Below are 24880 nucleotides of genomic sequence, written 5' to 3'. Positions count from 1 at the left end.
CTCCTACCTAGGCAGTTACCTTTCCACAAGGGCCAACATTGATGCCGAAATCCAGCATCGCCTGAGCTCTGCGAGTGCGGCTTTCTCCCGATTGAAGTGCAGAGTGTTTGAGGACCGGGACATTCACAGGGAAACCAAAATGCTTGTTTACAAAGCTATTGTACTACCAACCTTACTATATGCTTGTGAAACATGGACCACTTATAAACGCCATCTCCAACTCCTCGAAAGATTCCACCAACGGTATCTCTGAAAATTTTTACACATCACTTGGGAAGACAGGCGAACTAATATCAGTGAACTGGAAGAAGCAAAGATCACCAGTGTTGAAGCAATGATTCTTCAACATCAACTTTGTTGGACTGGTCATGTTGTGCGGATGCCTGATGATCGTCTTCCAAAGCAACTACTGTATTCTATTCCGAACTTAAAAATGGAAAGTGTAATGCTGGTGGAAAAGAGGTTTAAAGACTGTCTCAAGGCAAATCTTAAAAAATGTAGTATAAACACTGACAACTGGGAAACCCTGGCCTGCGAGCGCTCCAGTTGGAGAACAGCCTTTAGCAAAGGTGTTATGGGCTTTGAAGACACTCGAACTCAGGATGCAAGGGAGAAACGTGCTAAGAGGAAGGCACGCTTGGCAAATCCACACCGTGATCAACTCCCGCCTGGAAACCAATGTCCCCACTGTGGAAGGACGTGTGGATCCAGAATTGGCCTCCACACTCACTTACGGACCCATTGTTAAAACCATGTTTATGGAAGACAATCTTACTCGGCTACGAGTGATCGCCAAAGAAGAAGACCACCAGAACACTAGTCAATACAGGCTGAGAGGGTTGAAGCAGAGAAGCATATTAAAGCTGCTTTAATCACAACATCAGCCTGTCTGGTTCAGTAGAGCCAGTGGCTTACTCTCAAAGTCCTGGGGGCAAGGTCTTTTTCAGCACTTCCACCCGAGGTTCTTTTTTCACTGGAAGCGTCACAGGGGTCAGCAACCTTTTTCAGCCGGTCCACCGTCCCGTAAACCATTCCCGGACCGTCCACAGGCCAGATTGAGAAGGCGATTGGGCCGCATCTGGTCCCCGGCCCTTAGGTTGCCTACCCCTGCGTCAGGGGTTGAGCCCAGGAACTTTTGCATGCAAAGATTCTACTGGTGAATGTTGGCTTTCTCCCTACAACTCCCATCAGCCCCAGACAACATGATGGGAGTTATAGTCCAAAACGTCCAGAGGGCACCAGGTTATTGAAGGCTGCACTACAGTTCAAATGCTGTTGCATGGATCCATTTTTTAAAAGGGTGCTTGTGGTTTTTCTGGAGTCAGATCACTGCTCTTTTCAAGATTTTGAAACACTTGAGATGGACAATGTGAAAAGCAGGTGCCACATTGTTTGTTTCAGATGAGCCATGAGTCTGGTCATGCTCCCCAATGTAGGAACAGCTGATCCCAGCTTCTTGAGCAAGGCCATTCTTGCTTAGCTCTGACTTAGATTAAAAACAAATAAAAGAAAAAAAACACCTGTGGAGTCATCCTAGAAGAACATTTTTATTAGGTGCATCTCAAGATCATCTAACTTCTTCCGTGTTTCTCATATTATAAGACATGTCTTATATTTATTTTTTCCTCAAAAAAACACACTATGGCTTATTTTCAGGGGATGTCTTATATTTTTCCTCCTCCTCCTTCCATGGCCGGTATTGCTGCTGTGCCTATCACTATGTCTTATTTTCGGGGTATGGCTTATATTCCTTGAATGCTTAAAAATCCTGCTATGGCTTATTTTATGGGTATGTCTTAAAATATGAGAAACAGGGTTGTCTCAAATTGCAGTAATCCTCCATGACCTAGAGCAGGGATGGGAAACCTAAAGCCCCCTAATATTGTTGCTTCAGCCCCAGAAAACATGACCAGTTACCATGGATGATCCTAAAGCTTCTGGAGGGCTACAGGTTCCTCGGCTTTGGCCTAGAGAAGTCAGGGAAATTTTGAGGGGGGAAATGTGAAATCCGGTGAATTTCAAAATATTCATTTTTCGAACTCCAAATCTTGACTTATAAATGCAGATCTTAGATCCTGATGTCAGATTTTGAAATCCAAATACCAGTATGTATTTCAACTCCCCCCCTCTGCACATTTCAAATTTTCCTAAAAACCTTTCCCCCCCCTTCATTGGATTGTTTTAAGTATCCACCGCACTACCTGCTACTGGATGTCAAATGGCGATGCCAAAACCCAAAAGTTTACTCAATAACCTGCCAAAATGCAGAGAGAGGAACTTTTGACATTTTTATTTAAATAAAAACATTAAGTTAAGGGGCGAAACCCTTAAACTTACATTGCTACAATGCCTCTGTATGGCACAACAAGCGCTCAAAAGTCTCCTCTGGGCTCATGGTTGATGGTGATAAAAGCTACTTAAAAATCTAGTGAGGTTATATAGATCAAGCACAAGAGCTGCAGAAGCGGCAAACCCCTCCTGCAACTGCGGATTGCAGGCAAATGAGAGGGAGCTGGCAGCCCCACCCTCGCTTGCCCTGCTGGCTGTGGGCATTGATGACTCCCGTTTTGCCTAAACTTGCCTCTCCCGAGAGTTGCAGGATGGGACAGCTAACACTCTTTATCTGCAGCCATGTTGCTATAGCAGCTGAAGCTGTCAAACACAAGCCCTTTTGTTAGCATTCATGGACCAGCTCCAAGCTACCCCTCCCTTCTCTCTGTCAGAGGCTTCACAAGTCTCTGAATTACACATTCTGCGGATAGGAAGGGTGAAGCTCCAGGGAGGCAGGATTGCGTGCAGCTGGGGTTTCAGCCCCCCCCCTCGCTATGGTGACTACCAATGGTGAGGTGCTTGCATGCGGCCCGGCACCAGTGAATTACCCATTTGCATACATTTAGCAGGAGAGGGTGCTACGTTCGTAGGTCACCGCTTCTGAAGCTCAGAGTCCCTTTATGGATTTTCATGACTCACGAAACAGCTTCTGCAAGCTCCATGTCACTTTGATAAGAGCTGAACTGTTGGCATAAGGTGCTGGGTATCTACAGAAAGTCTGAGGCGAGTGTTGATCTAGCCACAGACAGCACACAAAGCCGGCCACGCACTCCAACGGCAGCAAAACCAATGAGAAGTTCAAAAAGGCTCCATTCTGAATTCCTACATCTCTCACTTCCTCCTCCTCCTCTCCCCCAAGCGATGCAAAAATGCAAAGGTTTATATTACACTTGGCATTTGTCCTAGAAATTTATTGTCATATGGGTGGCTGTATTCAAACTGGATTGGCCTGGCTGGGTCCGACCAAGAGACCATCCTGTCCAGTGTCTTGTCTGTGGCACCAGCAAGATCTGGATGTGTATCAGCAAAAGGCACCCATAGCAACTGCTGTTAGCCAACCTGATTTTACCACACTTAACTGGATTGTTGCAGTGCATTCATTGTGGTGCTGTCTTGGAAGGAAAAATTAAAAAACCCTCAGTTGGTACAAAATAGGGCAGCACAATTAATAACGGGGATCCATAGATTTGGCTGTTTTTCTCCAATGTTCAAAGACCTTCACTAGCTATGAATGCGTTTCCAGGAAAACTTCAAGCTGTTGGTTCTTGCACAAGGGCTGCTTGCTTCCATACAATCCTGCCCATGCATTAAGCCTGTGGTGAACATGTGGTCTTCATGGTATCATTTGACTCCAACTCCCATCAGCCCCAGCCTGCATGGCCAATCATCAGGGATGATGGGAGCTGTAGATCAGAAACATTAGGAGACCCAAACAATCCTTCTCCCTAGGTCTCTGTTTCAACTGCAACTTGAAGCAGGAGGTTTCAATCAGGAGTCACAGTGATATGTAACAAGAGTTGGCCAGAGTTTCTTGTGCTCTATTTGTATGCCTCTGTCCTGGTTCTGAGCACTGTAGTTCCTGGTTTCCTATTAGTTATTCCTTTGGCATCATCGGGGAATCAAAAAATGAAGGCATAGAACAATATACAATCTTTAAGAGTTCCGTAATTCGCAACTCACCTATTTTAAAACATAACATAAAATGTAAGGCAAATACAATATACTTCGGCTTGTGTCCTGCTTGATGTGAGGAAAAGCTCTATGGCCAGAGGCCCAAGAGGCATGGAACAGTTTTCATCAGCTAAGATTGGGGTGCCAGTCGTGATCCCTCCTGGAGAGTTATAGTTTTGCTACAGTTACCAATGATCTGGTAAACTGCAGCTAGTACAAAGCACAACTGCTAGGCTGCTGGCTAATGTGGAAACTGAATTTGAGACCAGAAAAAAGAGAAATTGAAACTGCCAGAATTGTCTATCTTCCATGCAGGTAGGACAGGAATGAGGGAAAGTTAGTTCAGTTAGATCTACTGGTGATTTGCAGTTGATCATCCAGGAAATACTGACCCTCAATTGTCTTAACATCATTCCACTATAGGCTTGTGGCCCTCGGAAGGAAATGTGACCTTTGGGCAGAAGAAAGTTCTCCACTCACTCCTGTGGAAAAGGGAAGGAGGGAAAGCAGCACGTGAAGGACCCTCAAAAGGAAAACTCATGGTGTGCTTTGTAAGAAACAAGTTCCTGAACATAATGAGGGCCCCCTGTCATGAAAGGAGAAACCATTCTGAAGTTGAGTGCATCAAACTGTTCCTAAGGCAGATTTGCTGCTCCTTAAGGAAGGCAATAGACTGTATAGTTATCACCTGAACTGGGATGTAATCCCTCCCACAAACTATACAACCTACTACCTCACCTCCACGGGGCAGGACAGAGGATGTCCCAGAATTTCCAGCAGCTGTGGGAGCATGGGCCCGGTGCCAAAGGGGGCAAAAGCGATATTCTTCACGGCAGATGAGGGTGGATCTGAAAGGGTGAGATGACCTGACTGTCTCCTTAGGAAAGACAGTAGATTGTATAGTTAGCTCAGAGGGAGAATATGGCTCCACAACTATTCAATCTACTACCTCAGCCTCAAGGACAGCATCGTTTTGTTGATGATCCCGAATGGCAAACTCGATGGCGAAGCAATGGCAGAGGAGAACGGCGATGGTCTGGAGGCTTCAGGAAGAGGGAGCTGGTGAAGTGCAGCCTGCAGAAAGAAGAGACAAAGAAACATGAGCGCAATGTGGGGGCCTCTTGCAACCACTTTGAGGCTGTTCCTCCTTTGCTTGCCTTCCCCCAGTTCAGCTGTGTGTTTGGCAAAAACATTGGATATGTCGTTTGAAGCACATGTAAAACCCACTACCCAATATGCAGCAAAAGACATAACATGCATGAATCTATGGTATTTTACCTATCATCTATCTATCTATCTATCTATCTATCTATCTATCTATCTATCATCTATCTATCTATCTATCTATCTATCATCTATCTATCTATCTATCTATCTATCTATCTATCTATCTATCTATCTATCTATCTCTATCTATCTATCATCTATCTATCTATCTATCTATCTATCTATCTATCTATCTATCTATCTATCTATCTATCTATTCTACCCTGCCCACCTGGCTGCGTTTCCCCAGCCACTCTGGACGGCTACTGATGGGTGTTATGCAATGAAAATAACAACGGTAAATTAAAATCACTGTGCAGACAGGACTATAATCCTCATCCTTATTTATTTATGAATTAAAATACAGTTGGAACAGACCAGTGCTTTTTTCTGGGGGCATGCAGGGGTACGCATACCCCTAAACATCATATGAATCTTTGTACTTTTGTCCATTTGCTGTAATTATTCCCCCCAATTTGAACTATAAAATGGTGGTTCTTCTTGAGTCAAAATGAGAGTACCCCTAAACATTTTTTTAAAGAAAAAAAAAGCACTGGAACAGACCCATAAGCCAGCTAACGATATCTTTAAAAAGCAAAACATTCAACACTCCTCACAACTAAAACAAGATAAATTCCTAGGCAAAAGGAGATACAGACATAATTTAAAACATAACAACAGCTAATAAATCATATAATGAATGAAACCTAGACTTTGCCGCTTGCTGAAAGCTGAGCTATGAAGACCCCACACTAGCTTCCTGAGGGAAGTCATTCCAAAGTTAGGCGCCATGTTAGTATCAGTCTAATATGAATGGTAACCTGTGGTTTTCCATATGTTGCTGCATTACGGAGTCCAATAACCTGTGAGGGGGCCACAGCCCCCTTGCCTCGGAACATGCAATATATTGGTATCCTGTTAATTTTTTTATTCCAGGTGCACCAATCTCTTCCATCCCACCAGCTAATCATTGTCTAAAAACAACAAAGTTTCTCTATTAACTTGTCTTCTGGCCAAAATGTTACCACAGGGATTAGTCTTCATTGAGCATTAGTATGTGTTTGTTTTTTCTTTGTTTGTTTGTTTTTATAGAAAGGCAGGAAATATTCTGCAGGCAGAATGGCCTTTGTGCTTGGTCTCACCAGTTCAAGAAGTAGGGTTCGTGTAACATTGCTGTCAGACAAATTCAAGATAGCCTGTTTTGCGGATGAGAAAAAGTTGTGTGTGATAAAGAGCTTTTCCCCCCTTCCTTCCTTTCAAAAAAGAAGTATGACTCATTAAACATGGCACAAGTGCAGCGCAAATCTACCTTTAGCAATGGCTGCGCAAATCCTCTTTAGGGTTGCCATCTGTTCATTCTCATTTTTAAAGCTTAACCTCAATACTAGGTCAATTTTATATATGTTATATATTTATATGGGATTAATATTCTAGAGAATTATCTATCCTAATCCCTTTATTTTGGAGCTGTGAGACTACCACTCCCAGCAAGCAATGCTCTAGATCTAGGAGACTACAGTTCCCAGTCGACAACGTTATATAAAGCAAGGAGCGACAAGGGAAGCAAAGTGTCGCAATAACTTGCATTGCCCCTCATAGCAACAGCTAGAAGCTGATCCAGGAAACTTGGTTTTCTATTTTTAGTATTACAATAGGGGACAGAGGCGCCAACTGTAACAAGTACCCCGCCTTAACTGAGACTGTGCAAGCGCAGTTGAAAAGAGCTGTTATGAGGAAGAAAACACAAAGTAACTAAATAAGACCATCCGAAAGACACACAAGAGGGCATTGAACCTGCGATCAGAGCCAGACGTTTTGCGGTGGCGGGTAGGGAACATAAATTAAGTCAACATAAAACTGCAGAAGCATAAATATAAGTAATGTAATGTGTCTACAGTATTTAATTGAATCTTTTTTTTAAAGCCCCAGTAAAATTAAATAGTTAATAGGCACTCGGCATTTATTATCTCCATGCCTTTACACTCCTTGGACGGAACACTGGAACACTGGAAATCAAAACTGCATTTACTTAGTATTGTGCTAGTAAACAGAATATACTTGTCCACATTATTGTTATTTAAATGAGATCTCCAAAAGGGCTAGAGACTTACTAAAAAAAATGTTTTCGGAGCATGGGAAAAACTTTATTGTTCCACCAAGCCAACCTTTCTGACATGTGGTTTCAGTGTTTTAAAACGACTGCTTTTATTCTAATTTTTAAATGTAGCTTCTTTTTAATGTTTATTTTTTAATCAGCATTTTAAATAAACTTCTTAGAACGTCTTGCAAACCACTTAGAGGACTTGTGCTCCAGTAAACAGTATGCATGGATAAATAAAAGATACATAAAAATGATGAAAGGTGGATGTTCAGGAACAACCCTGCAATATTTTTGAGAAAGATTGTCCTTCCACAACCCTGCCTTCTAGCAATGCCCTCCTTATAGCAATGCACCTGCTGTAACCTTGAAATTATGACATAAAAGCTCCATTTCCATTCCTCTGATGGCTGCTACCTTGTACAGCACAGGATGGGTAGGAACTATGGTTGTGCGGGGTGGGGGTGGGGGAAAAGGCAAATCCAGCAGCTAAAAGAAAGTGATTTTGTTTTGCTTTATGGCCAATTGCCAGAAAAGCAGGCAACAAGGCTGGTCCCCTGCCCACCCTTCTAAAATTATTATTTCCTACTTGTTTTAGGCACACACAACTTGATGAGGGAGGAAGGGGTCCAGGAGAGCAAATGCAAGAATAATCCCAAACACTGTGTGCGCGCGTGTTGTGATAAAAATAGTGAACATCTGGCAGGAAAGAAATTCATGGTATGGACAAGGGAAATTCAAAACCCCACCCCTAATACCCAAGTAATGTACCATATATTCCGGCGTATAAGATGACTGGGTGTATAAGACACCCCCCCCCCCAACTTTTCCAGTTAAAATATAGTGTTTGGGATATACTCGCCGTATAAGAAATACGACCCGGCCTATAAGACGACCCCCGACGTTTGAGAAGATTTTCCTGGGTTAAAAAGTAACGTTATACGCAGAAATATACAGGTCTTTATTTGGCAAAGTTTAACATTCTGTACAGAAACAAGAGCTCCTCAGAATGCTGGTATCACCGCCTCCCTCTCTGTGTAGATTTTAGAGGAAATATCTGCTCCAATCTCCAGAAAGAGCATAGACCAAAACAGAATGTTGTTCTCTGCTCCCCCCCCCCTCCACACGGTCACAGCCAAAAAGTTCAAGCAGTATAACACAGCAGGGGGGGGGAGCAATATGGTTTGCAAAGACTATTCATTGTACAGACTGGGATGGTTCTCAAGATGTCATGGTTGTTTCTTTTTTAAAAAAAACCATCCATAGCAAGAAATCAGGTGCTTTGAATGCTGGTTTCATGCACATTTCTGGGGGGTGGGGGTGGGGACGGGCGGGAGAGATGCCACAGCTGTGCTTTCCCTATGGCTTGGTATCAAAGCAGCATTGTCCATGACCAGCATATCTGATCAAATGTCTTAGAATCTGAGCGTTCGCAATGCCAGAAAATGAAAAGTCTGAAAGTAGTTAAGGCAGCAATTTAGAATGCAAACAAACTTGAGCCATTGTGAAATCCTAAGCTCACTTCAAAACCGAAAAATGTTTTAGGAGACGTTTCTTAAAGCTTCAGGTGCTGCTCTGGTTTATTAAGAGAGTCTGTCAAACTGGGGGTGGGGGGTGGGGAACAAAGAACAAAATAGCTCTTTTAAAAGAGGACGCTGCTTTCAGCTTTTGTGTAGTCACAGTCCGGAGAGGCGCTGCCAAAACGATCCGGGGACATTTCCCAGAGAGAAAATTTGTGCCAGTCTCTCCTAAAATCTTTTCAGTCCCGCACAGTGATAGCTAAATTGGGAGACAACCAACCTGAAAGAAAAGAACTGCATTAAGTCAGCTGTCTGCATTCCTACAAAATGGCTGACAGTCAGCCATTTTGTCATTTAGATTTGCCTATGGAAGGCTGCAGCGGTTTGATATCCAAATTGTGTAATTGATTTTTTTAGAGAGCAGGAAAATGAAAAGGAACGAATATTTTTTAAAGTCACCCAAACTTTCAAAACATTGCAGTATTACTATTTGCACCCAGAGTACTTTCTAATCTAGACTTGGAACGATTTTATTTAAAGCACACGGTAGCATCTTAGCCGTCATGGGCTGTCTTCTGTGTGTGCCCAGTTGAAGTACCCGGATTATTTTAATTTTTTTTTTTTTTTGCTTTCAGTTAGTTTGCCAAATGCCAAGCTCAATCCTTTATGGCAAGAATGAAAGTCCAAATGACAGGGAAGCAACAAAGCGCCTGTAAAACATTCAGGAACTTTCTACTGAACAAAACAAAACCCCATTTTTATATATAAGAACTTTACTTAAAATTTGCATCCACTTCAGGGCCGTCTTAAGCATACCTGGCGCCCTGGCACCGTGGTGCGAAGATCCCTCCGGTGCCCCCCCACCCCGTTTCCCAGCGCCTGCAGCGCCGCGCCCCCTGGTGGCCCAGCGCCCTGCGCCACCCAGCCCTGCCATAGGACCGGCCCTCATCCACTTTATGCCCTGTTTAAAAGCAACTGACAGCCATAATCTGAAAACCGAAATGATTGCAAAATGCATACAGATAAAGAGATCCGGCAGTCATTAATCCACAAGCAGAAAGGCAGCAAAGATCAGCACACAACGTGTACAGCTGTAAAATAAGGTCTAGGTGCTGTAGGATAGCAGATTCTAATCTGAAAGTGACAAAGCAATATTTTGTCGGGATGATATGGAATTGGGGGAACAACTCCCATCTCTTGCGTGGGCGCAATGAGTGCCAATGCCGTCTGTTAAGAGTTTGGGTATAATCTTCGACACCTCCCTTTCTATGGAGGTGCAAGTTGCAGCTATAACAAAGGCGGCATTTTTTCATCTATGCCAAGCTAAGCAGTTGGCTCCTTACCTCTCTCACCCTGACCTAGCCACTGTGATCCACGTGACGGTCACCTCCAGGCTTGGTTATTGTAACTCACTCTATGTGGGGCTGCCCTTGAGACTGACCCAGAAACTCCAGCAGGTGGGGAATGCCGCGGTGAGACTCCTTACGGGGTCCTCGTTGCGGGATCGCATTCACCCGGTGCTATACCAGCTGCACTGGCTCCCGGTGGAGTACAGGATCAGGTTTAAGGTGCTGGTTTTAACTTTTAAAGCCCTATATGGCCTAGGACCTTCATACCTACAGGACTGCCTCTCCTGGTATGACCCACGGAGGACCTTACGGTCTTCAAATAAAAACATCTTGGAGATCCTGGGCCACAGGGAGGTTAGGCTGGCCTCGACCAGAGCCAGGGCTTTTTCGGCCGTGGCCCCAATCTGGTGGAACGCTCTGTCACAAGAGACTAGGGCCCTGCGGGACTTGACATCTTTCCACAGGGCCTGAAAGACAGAACTGTTCCACCAGGCCTTTGGCCAAGGCACAGTTTGACCCCCTCTCTCCTTCTGTTATCCTCATAGATTGGACTCTAGCCCAATGGTTGCCATTAATTTGATTTGAATTGATTTTAGAATGTATTTTAATTAATTGACTGTGTGATTTTATGCACACTGTGCTATTTTTACATGTTGTTAGCCGCTCTGAGCCTGGCTTTGGCTGGGGAGGGAGGAATATAAATAAATTGTTGTTGTTGTTGTTGCTGCAATGGACAATGGACTGGGGTGAGTATTGGCCTTGCAGTGGGTTATAGGGATGGAGGAGAAATTCAATTCAATTTGCATTTAATAGTGAATCTACCTAATTTGCAATTTCTGAGACAATATGCAATCCGAAACAAGCATCCTTTGAAATTCGCTCTGAATTTTGCAATGCAATACTCTAGCCAAGGAATGCGTGCACAAATCCATACACTGTGGTAAAGTGTGCATTAAAATAGGCACACATCAGTGAAAACTGCATGCAAAAATGCATTACATTAGAGGGAATATATCCATTTGCCAAATTGTGCATATTACACAAAATTGCATACAGAAATTAGGAGAATTTTTACACTAAAATGCTGGTGACTTTTCATGAGGATTTTTGAAAAACAACAGCAACAAACTGATGTGGAAATGTGAAGAACTCAGGTTAAGCTTGAAAAAAAATCCGAAACTGAAAGATACCAAAAACTAACAGATTTACCCATTTCTATGCTGATGACTTTTTTTAAAAAAAATAATTTTCAGCAGGGGAGGAAATAAAAATGAAGACCTGGCCATCCACACCCCTGCATGTGTTTGTTTGTTTGTTTGCTTGCATGCATTTATTTAACATGGTCATCAGCTGCCTTGATAGTCTTTTTGAAGCAGAAGGAGTGGTCTTCCTGGATGAGTGTCCATCTTCCACTTTTAGAAAGGCTTTATGAGTATTCCTGGGCTAGAAGGAGATACACATTGAATTAAACTAAACCAAGCCTTTATAGGAAGTGCACAACATGCTAAGGTTCTCATTCATTTCACTCAGCACCAGGGATGCCACAGGCACATTCCATATGGCAATAGCATGAGAAATGAGGGTAGTGTCAGGGGGAAGAACAGCAGTTCCCCAGCAACAAAGTTTTGCAATCTGGGAAAATGCAATGAGTGACATCTTACTCAGAGCAGATCCATTGAAATCAGTGGACAAGTTAGGTATAAGACTGACTTAAGCCCATTTAATTCAATAGGCCACCTCCAAATTTGATACCACCCAGTATCACTGCAACAGAAGCACTATCTGGAGGGAAGACTTCTGGTTCACAACAATAAGCAGGTGACGATTGCACATATAGAGTTGAAACCGAGGCTGGTCCTACTCAGAGCAGACCCACTGAAATTAATGAGCATGGCCAACTTAGGTTCATTAATTTCAATGGGTCTTCTCTTAGTAAACTTTAGTTGGCTACAATCCATATTGCACTAATAAATGAAACTTGGAAATGCCCTTAGAATGGCCCATTGCCATTCACACTTCGGAGAGGGGAAATATTTTCCTAACTCCGCAGGCAGCTCAACAGATTATTCAATGGCTTGACACCTCAATTCTTTAGACAAACTATGCAACTCATGCTATGCTTTAAAAATAGGAACAGCGCAAGTGAGAAATTCCCCCTTCTTTTGCTTCAGCTGTAATTCAAATTGGAGGTTAATGTGACGTTTGTAAAAACGACTCATATCAGAAACAATCACTGTATTAAGGAATATAGCAGCTGAGTTTACTGATTTACAGTGAAGTCCTGTATGTGTCTATTCAGTTCAATGCTGCTTGCTTCAGATAAGTGGGTATAGGCAGTGCTGGATTTACGTATAAGCTAAGCAAGCTATAGCTTAGGGCCCCACTTTCTTGGGGGCGCCCAAAAAAATTAAAGGGAAAAAACCACCTGGGTGTACATTTCCAAAATATAAGATAAAAAACAAATAAAATAAAACCTACATACAGTTAAAGCTTAATAATTATTTCACTATTAATATACTTCTTCTTAATTGTATTTATGTTCAACAATTACTTTGATAAAATACATATTTTGTTATGTGCAAATGGCTTTAGATACCTAATAGGTCCATAAATTACCATATAGCATATATTCAACATAAAAAACAGTGACAATTTGTTGTTGACAAAGGACAGCTGGACATATAAAGGGCCCCATTACCTTCAGTAGCTTAGGGCCTCATCAAACCTAAATCCGGCCCTGGTTATAGGTCTGCAGCTCTAAATATATTGTCACAACTTCCTTAATTACCTTCAACGGTTTTCACCATGATTACAAATTTCCATATCACTTTAACTCTTCCTGCATTGTGCTTATGATTTTACTAACTCTTCATCAGTCATGTACAAAATATTTATAAATGTAAACACAACACACATCATAGCTGCAAATTAGACCCACTCTATATACCACATACCATCCTTAATTTACTTTATTAAGTAGTTTCCCTTTCAAGAGAGTCTTTAGAATATAACTCTCATGGCACCAATATGGTTTCAGCATGCTAGATACCATATAGTGAGATAAAGTACAGTATTTTATTATTTTTACTTTTTAAACTACGAACTAGCAACCTTGATTGAAAGAGTAGCTCATAAAGTAGCTTTCTATACATTGTATCACATTTTGGAATATTTCTGGCAAACTGAAAAGTTGAGCAAAGGTACTTTTTGTTAAGCTTACACTGTGTACCTGCACCTCATAATTCAAAGCTGCTCTTATCTGGAAAACCATATTGTACTGTGACTGTCATCCTCGACTCCAACATCCTCCGACTTCCCAATCTGATGGCCTCCATATATTTCGGACTACAATTCCCATCAATCCCAGCCAGCACAGCCATGGGGTGATGGGAGTTGTAGTCCAAAACTTCTGGAGGGAACCAGGCTGAGGAGGGCTGTTCTAGCCTATTTCCTGCCATGTTTGTAGTTACTCATCTATTGTATAGAAATCCATTGTCCATATATAAAAAGGGGAAAGGCATTTCCTCTATTCCATTAAGCATTTCAAAAATGACTGTCTAATAACAGAATTGTAGTTATTGCCATTTTTTTAATGAATCCATTGTGATCTTTTAAATTTGCTTAAAGAGAGAGAAACTATATAGATAGACAGATAGATGGAAACATATAGATGTAAATACATTGCTGCTGCTAGTCTCAAGTTATCCAGTCCTTTAAAGTTTAAAACCTTTACATTAGGCATTCATAAAATAGTCATGGACCACATTCTTCTCTAGTACCGGTACCTGCTCTTTGCTACTATTGAACAGATATACATTCCTTAACAGACTCTCTACACCGAATTGTAGAGAGATGCTTCAAAATGAGACCAAGGTCTTTCCAACTGTTCTTCATATTCTCCTTGCATGACCTGTCATGGATTCCCACAATTTATTTTGGGACACACACCTATTTCTACAATATTTTTTTCTTACGTTGCTAGGTCTACTTTCCCTATAAACAACCAATAAATCATGGGCCCTTAGAAACCACCACAGTGCTTTTTTTTTTTTAAAAAAATAGTTTTCCCTGGGTGATAACATTTTTGAGAAAAAGTAGATATAGATAAATTGATAGATGCAGACCAACAATAGAACGACCATCAGCACCCCCCAAAAAAATACGGAATTCCATTTTCAGAAATGAAATAAGTTAAACCCTACCCTGTAGAATGGATAAGCACATTGCCCAACCACATATAATTGTTTACAATCCTAGCACATAACAGCAACTGATACAAGAAACATACAAGACCGACCGTTTCCCTTTCATACTGCGAACAAACCTTTCCAGCTGGTTCTAGGCACAGTCACACATTCCTGGCTGTACCGAGTACTGTTACACCGATAACACAAGAGCTCATTTTGGCAACCCAGCCTATTTGCAACACTCGGCACACGCCAAAACTACCCACGTGTGCCTCCAACTCTGATATAATTCCAAACTGGCTTTCTCGGTTTTTGTTACAGATGGTGCCATGCAGAGATGAGAGAGCTAGGTCCTAACATGGCCGAAGATAGCCAGAGAGCCACGTCCCAGCCTCTTCGCTTCCCCTTCCTGACGGAAGATACGTTGGCCAGGCGGCAGCCATTTTGCACGCCTCAAAAGAGGGAGACAAAAAACGAAAGGGAGGGGAGAGGAGAGGAGAGGGAGGCCAGGATATGAGTGTGTGTTTCGAGTTTAAAAAAATAGAGAACATCAAAGCTCCATGGAGACACACCTTCCTTTCCTGCTATTTGAACAGAGGAGCTAAGCCTAAAAAGACCAGCTTCTGAGGTTTCTAACATGCTATTGCTCCTGAAGTTTGAATCTGCTGATCTTAAAGGAGAAACACGCCTTTCCTAGGACTAGCCTACTCCTGGCACAAGTAGAAACATGACTCAGCTTATATGCCTTAGCCAAAAAAAAGGGGGGGGAATTCTTCAGGAAAATTCCCAATGGGAAGAAAGCAGGGTAATGGAAACCACCTGGCAGTGTCAAAATTTCCTGACCGGTGGAAAGCTCTGCAAATATTTCAATAAAAGCACAGTTAGGGTTCCCTCAGCAGAAGGTCTTTGGCCAGATGGACAGCACTGACTCTAGATGGCTCCTCATGCTACTTGGAAGAGGGCTTGCAAGGGAAAATCCAGTTTCATTTTAGGACCACATCATCTTTCATCAATACCTGCAGTAGTAGTAATTCATGGTTGAGCATAACTGAATTGTAGCTTGAATGTGAACACCATATCTTAACTGCTAGTGTATTCTGATGCTACAGTCTTTAGCATGCCATTCGAAGTACCGGTATCTACAATTCTATAATACAATATTGAAAGGCAATTTCTATGTGGAGAGTTGAAATCCCCATGTTGATCTTACTATGCCCAAATGGATGGATAAGATCAGTGAGATGGCACAAAACCAGTGAGGGCAGTGCCAACCTCTCATGCTTAGTTAGGACCCTATCCATGAAATGTTTCATTCCCACTACATTTTACTACTAGGAATACCAGACAAACCAGCTATCTGAAAAAGCTCAAAGCTTTATATAGAATATAATTGCCACTGGACGTGTTAAGTCCTCTAATTGTCCACTCCAAATCCAGATCATGGGGCAGAATGGGAAGCCTTTTTCATCCTGCTGACTGCATACCCTCGTGGGCAACTTTCAAAGGGCGGTGGGCCTGCGGTGAATGGGTCCAGAGTGGGCAGGGCAATGGATGGGACTCTTAGCTTTGCACAATAGGCTGCATTCCAGCCACACAAAACTCAGAGGTTCTGCAGACACTCCCTCCCACTTCCACATTTCTCCATCCTCCATCCAGACTAGCAAGAGGTGTTGTCAAAGTTCAAGGACACATTCCAGCCAGGCAAAAGCTCTCAAGAAGGATGTGTAGGGTGTGGCCTTTGGAGAGTCCTGAGAACCAGGAAGAAAGGCGTGGAGGTCAGTTTGAAGGTGGTAATCAATATGAAGCTTATGTTGTTATGGCTAAGTAATTCTTCAGAAATATTTGTGAAAGAAAGCAAATAACCAAGTTCTGATGATTGCGTAATACATGATTTTCCTTCACAACAGAAAAAGAATGAAGAAGAACTGACAAGGAGAAAGATGTTTCATTAACAGCTTATAGTTCCCCTAGAAGAGCTCAAAACTCCTACATATTGTAAGTTACAATGAACTGAAGGGCAAAATTCAGAACCATTCTTGTTTGTTGCCAGTAACTGCAAATTAAAGGCTAAATACTGGAATTAATAGAAATGTTGACCTCATAAGGTATCTGAGAGGCTATTTCTCATCCAAGATATACGAAATACTAATGGGAATTGAGCCAAAGAATCCTTATTCCTCTGCCGTTCTAGTCACATTGTTACATAAGACTAGTTGCACCAGAGTATGGAAGGGAGATGTGCTTCGCATTGAAACCCGTGTAATGTAGGTTGACGGCATCTGCATCTAGCTGCACATCCAATTTATGCATCTGGTTCACAATCCAAAAGAAATATATCCACACATGGAAGATCCTTCTACATGCTGATCTCCTCCTTGGATTTTGAGTGCTTTCAGATAGGAAAAAGCCTACAAGTTGCAATTCTGAACGCTCACTGAATATATATTTGTAAGAAAAGGCCGTAATATAACTGAATGCAAACTCAGATAAAAATATTTGCTGTCTGTTATGTCAAAGGTACTACATGCTATTGAAAATTAAAATAATTTGGTAGAAATTGGAAGTGAAATCACACAAATCTATATTTTATGCATATCCAGTTGGACTTCAAATAAGCGATGGATTTTTGGACAAATATTGTTTTAAAAACTAAAGATATTGTTGTATATAAGTTGTATATAAGTTACCATCAGGGCTGAAGCTATATGTCATGAAAAAGCATACTGTTTTGGTGAGAAACTTATTGGTAATAGCCTCGATTTTGCTGGCAAAATATTGAAGGCTGGGGGAGCTTTTGCCAACAATAGTGAAACAAAGATAGAATGTATAGCAGATTATGTTAATGAACAAGTGGACATATTTAAAATGTTTATAGGAAGGAACAAACCACATAGCAATCTCATAAATGGACTGGTGATGACCCTTTTATTGTTTGGCATGCCATTAGAGCTGATAAGAATGCTTTGACAGTAATTTGAGAATAGTGGAGCAACATTTGTAATATTTCACATGATGCTTTTATCAAATGCAAATATGAAGGCATGGTCTGTTAGTTCTCTGGAAGGCAATTCTTTCAAACCACCTTATTTAGCTGTCTTATTTATTTAGTTATTTACTTCTGCTGCTAAGGCCAGAGACATCCTTGTATAGTTAATGGCAGATTTATTATAAATGAAGAGGTGCTTGCTCTGGGTGTAATCTTTTTTTTTTATCATAGTGGTGTGACAGCAGAGCACAGATTAACTCTTAGTGAGAGTTATTCAGTAGGGCCAGGTGCCAGACATAAGATATAATGGTCCAGAGTTAGAAATGTTTCAAAGCTTGGTGCTTGGCAGAATGGGGTAGGGTGGCACTCTAGGACCAAATATCTAGTGTAAATGTTTGGGATCAAATGTAGGTTCAAATGTTACTCTGGAAGCAAGCAACTGGAAACACAGACTACTATGCCCCTCCATGGAATGAGCCAAAGCAGAAAGAAGGGGGGGGGGACAGGTGACAGGGGTGCATAAATCAGCTGCACACCGTTTTCCAGAGATGATCAAGTTATATTGGTCTCTTTTTGGGAAAAGCCAGTTAGACTTAGTTGGTGGCATCAGTTATATGGTTCATCTAGCATTCAGCAGTGAGTCAAGCCTTATAAGCAACGGTCAAGAGATGATAAGCTGAGCTGCTTTCTTAGCACATCCCAAGGAAATTTGCTGAAATCCAACCTCATAAGCCAAAGTCTGTTCAGTTAATAGCAAGGATCAGGACAGGTCATTGTGTAAAAGCTACACAAAGCACTGAAGGGAACTTAGTTCCCAGCCGGGTATGTTAGGAAGACCATGGATAGAGAGATTCAAGGCATATCTGTCTTGTTTTAATTCAGTTAGTCTCTAAAGGTTATATCCTAGATCAGGACATGCCCTGTGGCGCCTCTTCATTATTTTCAATTTCCCACCGAAAGAATAATCTCTAAGCTGCACACTTAATAGTATCTTCCCCTGCTGCAAGTACATTAACCAGGTGGATGGTGGGCCTAGTTTGAAGACTGGCATACTCACTGTGCATGAGTGGGGCATCAGTGGTAGAAGGGCATGCATGCTGCATGCTTTAGGAATGACTATTAATCTCTGTGCAGAACACATGCATAATACAACCAAATTACACAGCAGCTGCTCTGATTCCAAGGACTCCACTGCATCCCAAATTCTGTTTCCTTCAAATGAAGCTAGAGGTGGCCTGCTCCTCTTTAAGGAAAAGGGCCATTTTCAAAAGATCATAAAGAGAGTTGGAGGTGCAGGGCCTCTGTGGCTACACTTCCCCCAGGTATAAACGGCAATTGGAGACACCCCAGTTAAAGGAGCAAGACATGACTGGGCATTATGATGCGCAAGTCACTCCTGTATATATATGTTGGACATATTAAATTTGTGAATTTTAACTGTGTGAACTGCATAGCATGGGATAGATTGACAGATTGCAAGGCAACACTCTCCATTTCCTTTCCCCACATAAATGCACCATGGGAAATACACATCTATGCATAATTTCAAACTAAACAAGTCCTCTAGGTATATCAGAAATGAAATGAAATGTTATCAAAATCTTAAAAAGGATAGGGCCCTACTATAGACCACCTTGGGTTATAGATCACATGGGCAGCACACTGGAAGTCCAGCTAGGGCATGAGAGGAGATTATGGCCGCTTGAGAAAAGGACAAACTCTGTCATAGTATCTCTTCTATTCAGCACATTTTGAGAAACCAAAGCAATTGATTTAAGAGGCTGTTTACATAGACCTGTTAGCATTAGAGACATGGGAATAGGCAGAAATAAATATGTACATAAGGATGCACAAACAAAAGGAAACAGTCAAGCATCAGTGAGACAGACCACATAGAAATGCTCCCACCTGCTTTGATAAGTGAGATAGGTTTTCAATCGAGGACCTGATCCTTACTTATTATGGCAAGTTTAAGGTAAGATATGGGGATTTAGAGCATAACCAGCACTTTGCACTCCAGTGAAATATTCAGCTTATCACATTTACTTTAAATTGTGCCACAAAGGGTACATGAAAAACCAAATAAAAGACAGGGCACCCTGGTGATAATATGGTACACATTAAATACAGTGAAATAATGTTGGCAAGCGAAATATATATGTTGCAAAAGTACAGGCTGATGATAATGCATTACATACAATACTCCACTCATGATATTGCCTTTGATGTACAGTCTGACTCCCTTGTATTCACAAATAGGGATGGAATGATCTGTCGATTTTGGTTCTCTCACTTTCTTATTTTTCCATTTTTAAATGCTCTTCTCCACATTTTGTGGTTGATTATACATATTTTTAATTCTTATGAAAATTCATCAGCACCTTTGTGCAAATTTCCCCAATAAACATATTTTATATGCAGTTTTGACTGCATACAGTCATACCTCATGTTGCATCCGCTTCAGGTTATGTGTTTTCGTGTTGTGTCCTGTGGCAACCCGGAAGTACTGGAATAGGTTAATTCTGGGTTTCGCCACTCGTGCATGCGCAGAAGCACTAAATCGCACCGCGTGTGTGTGCAGACGTGGCGCTTCAGCTTGCATCAGTTCCGTGTTACAGATGGGCCTCTGGAACGGAGTATATACAGTATATCCACTGTATATACATTTCTTGCAAGCAATTTTCTCCAATATAATGCATTTGTGTGTGTGTTATTTTAACCAATATATTCATTTTTACGCAACCTTCCCCTAACATATGCATTTACTTAAGCATTGGTTGCCGAACTGCGAAGCAAAATTTGGGTAAGTGTGAATTTTGCAGGATAGCTGTGTTTTGGTTTGCATTGTTTTGGAAAGTGCACATTTGATAGATTTGGCTTCAAATAAGACCTAAACCAAATTTATCCTCCATCCTATTCACAAGTCCATTTCAGCATTACAGCAGATAGCTACCCCCTATGTCCTTCCTCTGCACCCTAAGGACAGTTTGAGCATCCTAGGAGCTCAGTCCTTGACACAATCACCAAATTAAATGTTATTGTACTAGATTTGCCTGGTAGATGAGAATGAACCAGATAACTCTGCTTGTCTTACTCAGCATAGCATTGCACTTTAGTTGTGGTGGATGGTTCAAGCCAATATTTGCACTCATGCCCAGCTAAAGTGAATTAATAGGACTAGGCTGGCTAAGCACAGCCGAGGATGCTTCAGCTATACAATTTCCTGTCCCAATGCCAAAGGCTAAAGAGATGATCAATGGTGCATTGCACACCTATGATTAAAAAGAAGGCCCACACTTATTTAGAGTGGAGCAAAGAATAACAAAAGTGTGCAGAAATAATACAAGATTAGTGGTGTGCAATGAAACTTTTTTCTTACTTCATCCCTATTATTAAACCAGGCTTTCATTTCATTTGTTAAAATCACAATCTTTTATAATGTATTCATTGCACCTACATTTGTTTCATTGTTCTATTTGTTTCCATTATACTGTTTTCTTAAAAAGAAAGAAAGAAAATGATAACAACTTTTTTTACACCAGTGGCAACAACAGTGCTAATTTCTAAGGCTTTTCTGGAGGGGTGAGTGCACTATTTTATTTACCCAGAATCCTCTGGGTGTTTCATTGCTCTGGGACATTATTGGGATAACCGCTGTAGCTCAGTGGTAGAACATCTGACTTGCATGCAGAAGATCCCAGGTTCAACCCCCAGAGTCTCCAGAGACCCCCTGCCTGAAACTCTGAAGAGCCACTGCCAGTCATTGCAGACAATACTGAACTAGATGGATTAATAACTTGGTGTAACACAGCTTCCTATGTTCCTAGATGGCAATTGCTCCAAAATCTTGCTTCTCCTACTGAGAGTTGCTATCCCCATGGAATGCTTTGGGATCCCACACTAGGGACATTTTGAGTAAATGAAATGGCAGCAGCCCAAAGGGGCTCTGGTGCCACCATGAGAGAGACGTGTAAGCCCTTCTCCCAAGTGGCACAGATGGGTGCAAATTGAATGAATGGGACTCCCAAGTATACCCATTCATTCTTCTTTGTGTTGATTTCAGAATGAATGGGAATTGAACTGAACAAGCCCTCATTTTCTTCCATTCTGAAACAAATGCACACGCCCATAAATATGCCCCTGGCATACCTGTGTTCTCCTCCTCCTTCCCTTGATGTACAGCTTAGAGTATTCAGAGTATAGCTGGAATAAGACAACAAGAGCAGCAGCATCTTGGATATTAACTGGTTGGCTATGGCACAAGCTTTTAAAGACAGGAGCTCATCAGATGCCTAAGATCTGCTAAGGGTGTGCATGTGGAAGCTAAGCTATGTAAAAAGGAAGTCCGAGTTAATTAGATGTGCAGTGACAACAAGCCATACACATTTTTGGCATCTAAATGCTAAATTGTGCATTCTGGGGTGGAAGGAAATGCAGACTTGGAAATTAATTTCCACACACGCAAAATTAAACGGGTATGCCACCTGGCTAAATGGGTGTAGTTCACTTATAAGGCTTGAGTGCTATCATACTGAACACTTGTACGTTAAGATCACACCATACATTTAAATCAAAGAAGCCCACAAACTGTGGTTCATTAAGGGTGCTGAAATGTCACCTGTTGGAAAGTGTGACAAAAGACAAAATAAATGGAAACTTTGAGGTTTTGCTGGATAAAACGTCTGTATTTCTTCATGGAAGTTCAGGGAATTTTTTAACGGTCCATGATGTATTGTGTTTTAATTTGCTGGAAGCTGTCCAGAGTGGCTGGGGTAACCTAGTCAGATGGGTGGCATATTATTATTATTATTATTATTATTATTATTATTATTATTATTATTAATAAATTTATGGACCCACAAAATGGATTTGTGCCTAGAAAAAGAAAGCACCTACTAATGTTGCCAACTAAAAGGTGTTTGTCAGCAACAATGTTGCTCAATAGTCACAAGGTGGAAAAGAGCCTATGTTAGTCTAGCATGCCTTTATAAAGAGACGGCATAGTTCTGTATTAAGCTTTACAGTCTTGTGGGCTACGCTGCATTCATTTATCACAGAGGAAATTCTAGGAGAAGTTCACCGAAGTCAATGGAGATGCTTCATGTGGGCATAAGACTAGCCAGGGAAGAAAATGGAGCAAAGATGTTAGCTATGCCGAATTTTGCTTCCCATACAGGAAATTGGGCTCAAAGCAAAGTAGTCAAAGGGAATATAACCACCAACCACTGATCTATGGAGCTATGGTGATTTCTTCCTAGAAGGAATAGGGGGGAAAATGGCAAGGGAGAGAAATGTGTCAGGAAATGATGGAAAAGGAGGTGGCAATGACAACAGCCAAGTGCTACGTAGAGCAGCCAACTTCAGAGGAGTATGAACAAGATCCCTGCCCTACCTTGGCAAGCTTGGTGCCAGTCGCTAGACCCAGTTTTTAAGCTGCATGCAAAACCAGCATTTTTGCACCTCTCATTTAGAGCACCTTCCAGAAAATTATGGGCAACCCAAGTTTTAAACTTATCAAAGGTATCACATCTGTACAGATGAATACTGTATTAAAGATCGTGCGAAACTTCGAAATATGAACTCTTCCTGCTGAAAGCATCATAGAATCATAGAGTTGGAAGAGACCACAAGGGCCATCCAGTCCAACCCCATCTATTTTGAACTGTGTCCAGTTCCTTCTGAGCTACTCCCAACTAGAAATGGGGTTGATATCTTGCTGCTCTGATCTTCCCAGCAGCCTGCCCCATCATTACCAAGCAATTTGATCAAATGGGCTTTCTTATAGTGTTGCTACTGAATGCCCGGGGGGGGGGGGGAAACTTTGAGCCTTTGGGGGCATTTGACGGGAGTGCTCGTAAACTCCAACTGATTAATGGGGAGAGTTGGAATGGTCACGTACATCACTATGGAATATATTCAGTAGTGAGTAACTAAAAAAATATGACTCCGTGAGATACAGGTGTTTGAATTTATCCTTCCTGGTGATGCTGAGCATTCCCATCATGCACCTTGCTTCCAGCTGTTGTATGCACATTCATTACTTTTGCCTGTAAAGGTCATCGTGCAGTATTTTTAATGCATCCACACAGGCTGTGTTAAGTATGACTTACATTATTTCAGCATGATTCTAAAGCTTTCATAAACGTCCACTCCAGGTCTTAAAGAGAGTTAAGAGTTGGATGGCATTGAGATGGATGTGTGTGCATTGTGAGGGAGCTGCAGCTGAGTTGCAGACCATAACATATGGAGGATACCAGTTGGGAAAGGCTGATTTAAAATATTGCATGCTACCCTTGGCCTACTTGATAGGGCAGGATATACATTCAAACAGTTAAATAACAGTGAGATCACATTCACATTGGAATAGGTGGGCTTGTGTTAACAGTCAATCATGGCAAGAGTAGTGCATTGTATCCTCTGGCCAATTTAGAGTTGAGGACATCAAAAGACAAGCTAGCTCTTGCTTCTGCTGAGAAGCAAAAGGAAATCCAGGTTCAAAATTATGGGTTCATAGCCAATGTGCAAGCTATGCTCTTGCAACAGGAATCTGTTTTCAAAATACAGTGGTGCCTCGCTTAACGAATGCCCTGCTTAACGAAATTTCCGCTTAACGAAAGGTTTCTTCTAGTGGAGGTTGCCTCGCTAGACGAATTCATTTTACAAAAAATTTGTCTAGCGAATAGCGGTTTCCCATAGGAATGCATTGAAATTCAATTAATGTGTTCCTATGGGCGAAAAAAAAAATTCGAAAAAAATTCAATGCATTCCTATGGGATTCGCTAGACGAATTTTTCATTATAAGAAAAGACCCGTGGAACGAATTAAATTCATCTAGCAAGGCACCACTGTAGAGCATTTTGATCTCAATATCCCGATCCAGATTTATTTAACTCCATGCTCAAAAAAGCACTCTGAAGCAATAAACACAACCAAAAATCCTACCGTAACAAATAATACACAGAGAGAATTTTAGGCACCCTAACTTTCAATCACCTCATTCTGGGTCCTTAAACACAACCCACTGGGTTATAAATGCTATGTGCTGATGTGCAAAGGACCAGCGATTTTCTTGTACATGAGTTCCTGCAAGCCAGAGAGGAGGAGATGTTTCCACAGGTTATGAAGGGGGATTTCTCATCAGTCCTTTTTTTCTTCTTCAAGGGGACAAGTCCATCCTCAGTGCCGGAAATCTCTCTTTCTCTCTGGCAACGGGGAGCAAGGTATTTAGAGAAACTAAGATTTCGGTACAAGGCCCGGTTTTCAGAGAGTTTGAGAAGTCATGTCCGGCATTCAATGAGAGCTCTAGCTGTGGCACTCCTGGGTCACAGAGCATTTGTTCCTTTGAATTCAACACTAGCATTTAGAAGCCCGTGCTGAAATTTCTGTTTATTGTTCCAAGGGTTTGCCCCCCATTTTGGGAGCTTTGTTAATCACAAAACATTTAGAAGGAAGCAGTTGTCTGTAAGAGGAAT

The 24880-nt window shown here is 41.7% G+C and overlaps 1 protein-coding gene across 1 annotated transcript in view; it reads right to left on the bottom strand.

Annotated features, from left to right (window-relative positions):
- Positions 1-1633: 1633 nt before the first annotated feature.
- The window catches only part of MTCH1 (mitochondrial carrier 1), a 51752-nt gene continuing 28505 nt past the window's right edge, over positions 1634-24880 (bottom strand). The window contains exon 13 of the mRNA XM_035121425.2: positions 1634-5076. The gene's annotated coding sequence lies outside the window, so the exon portion shown is untranslated. The remainder of the gene's footprint in view (positions 5077-24880) is intronic.

Source organism: Zootoca vivipara, chromosome 7, assembly GCF_963506605.1.
Source record: "Zootoca vivipara chromosome 7, rZooViv1.1, whole genome shotgun sequence".
NCBI classification, from domain to species: Eukaryota; Metazoa; Chordata; class Lepidosauria; order Squamata; family Lacertidae; genus Zootoca; species Zootoca vivipara.
The sequence above is the reverse complement of the archived record's forward strand: the minus strand, read 5'-3'. Positions and strand labels throughout refer to the sequence as shown.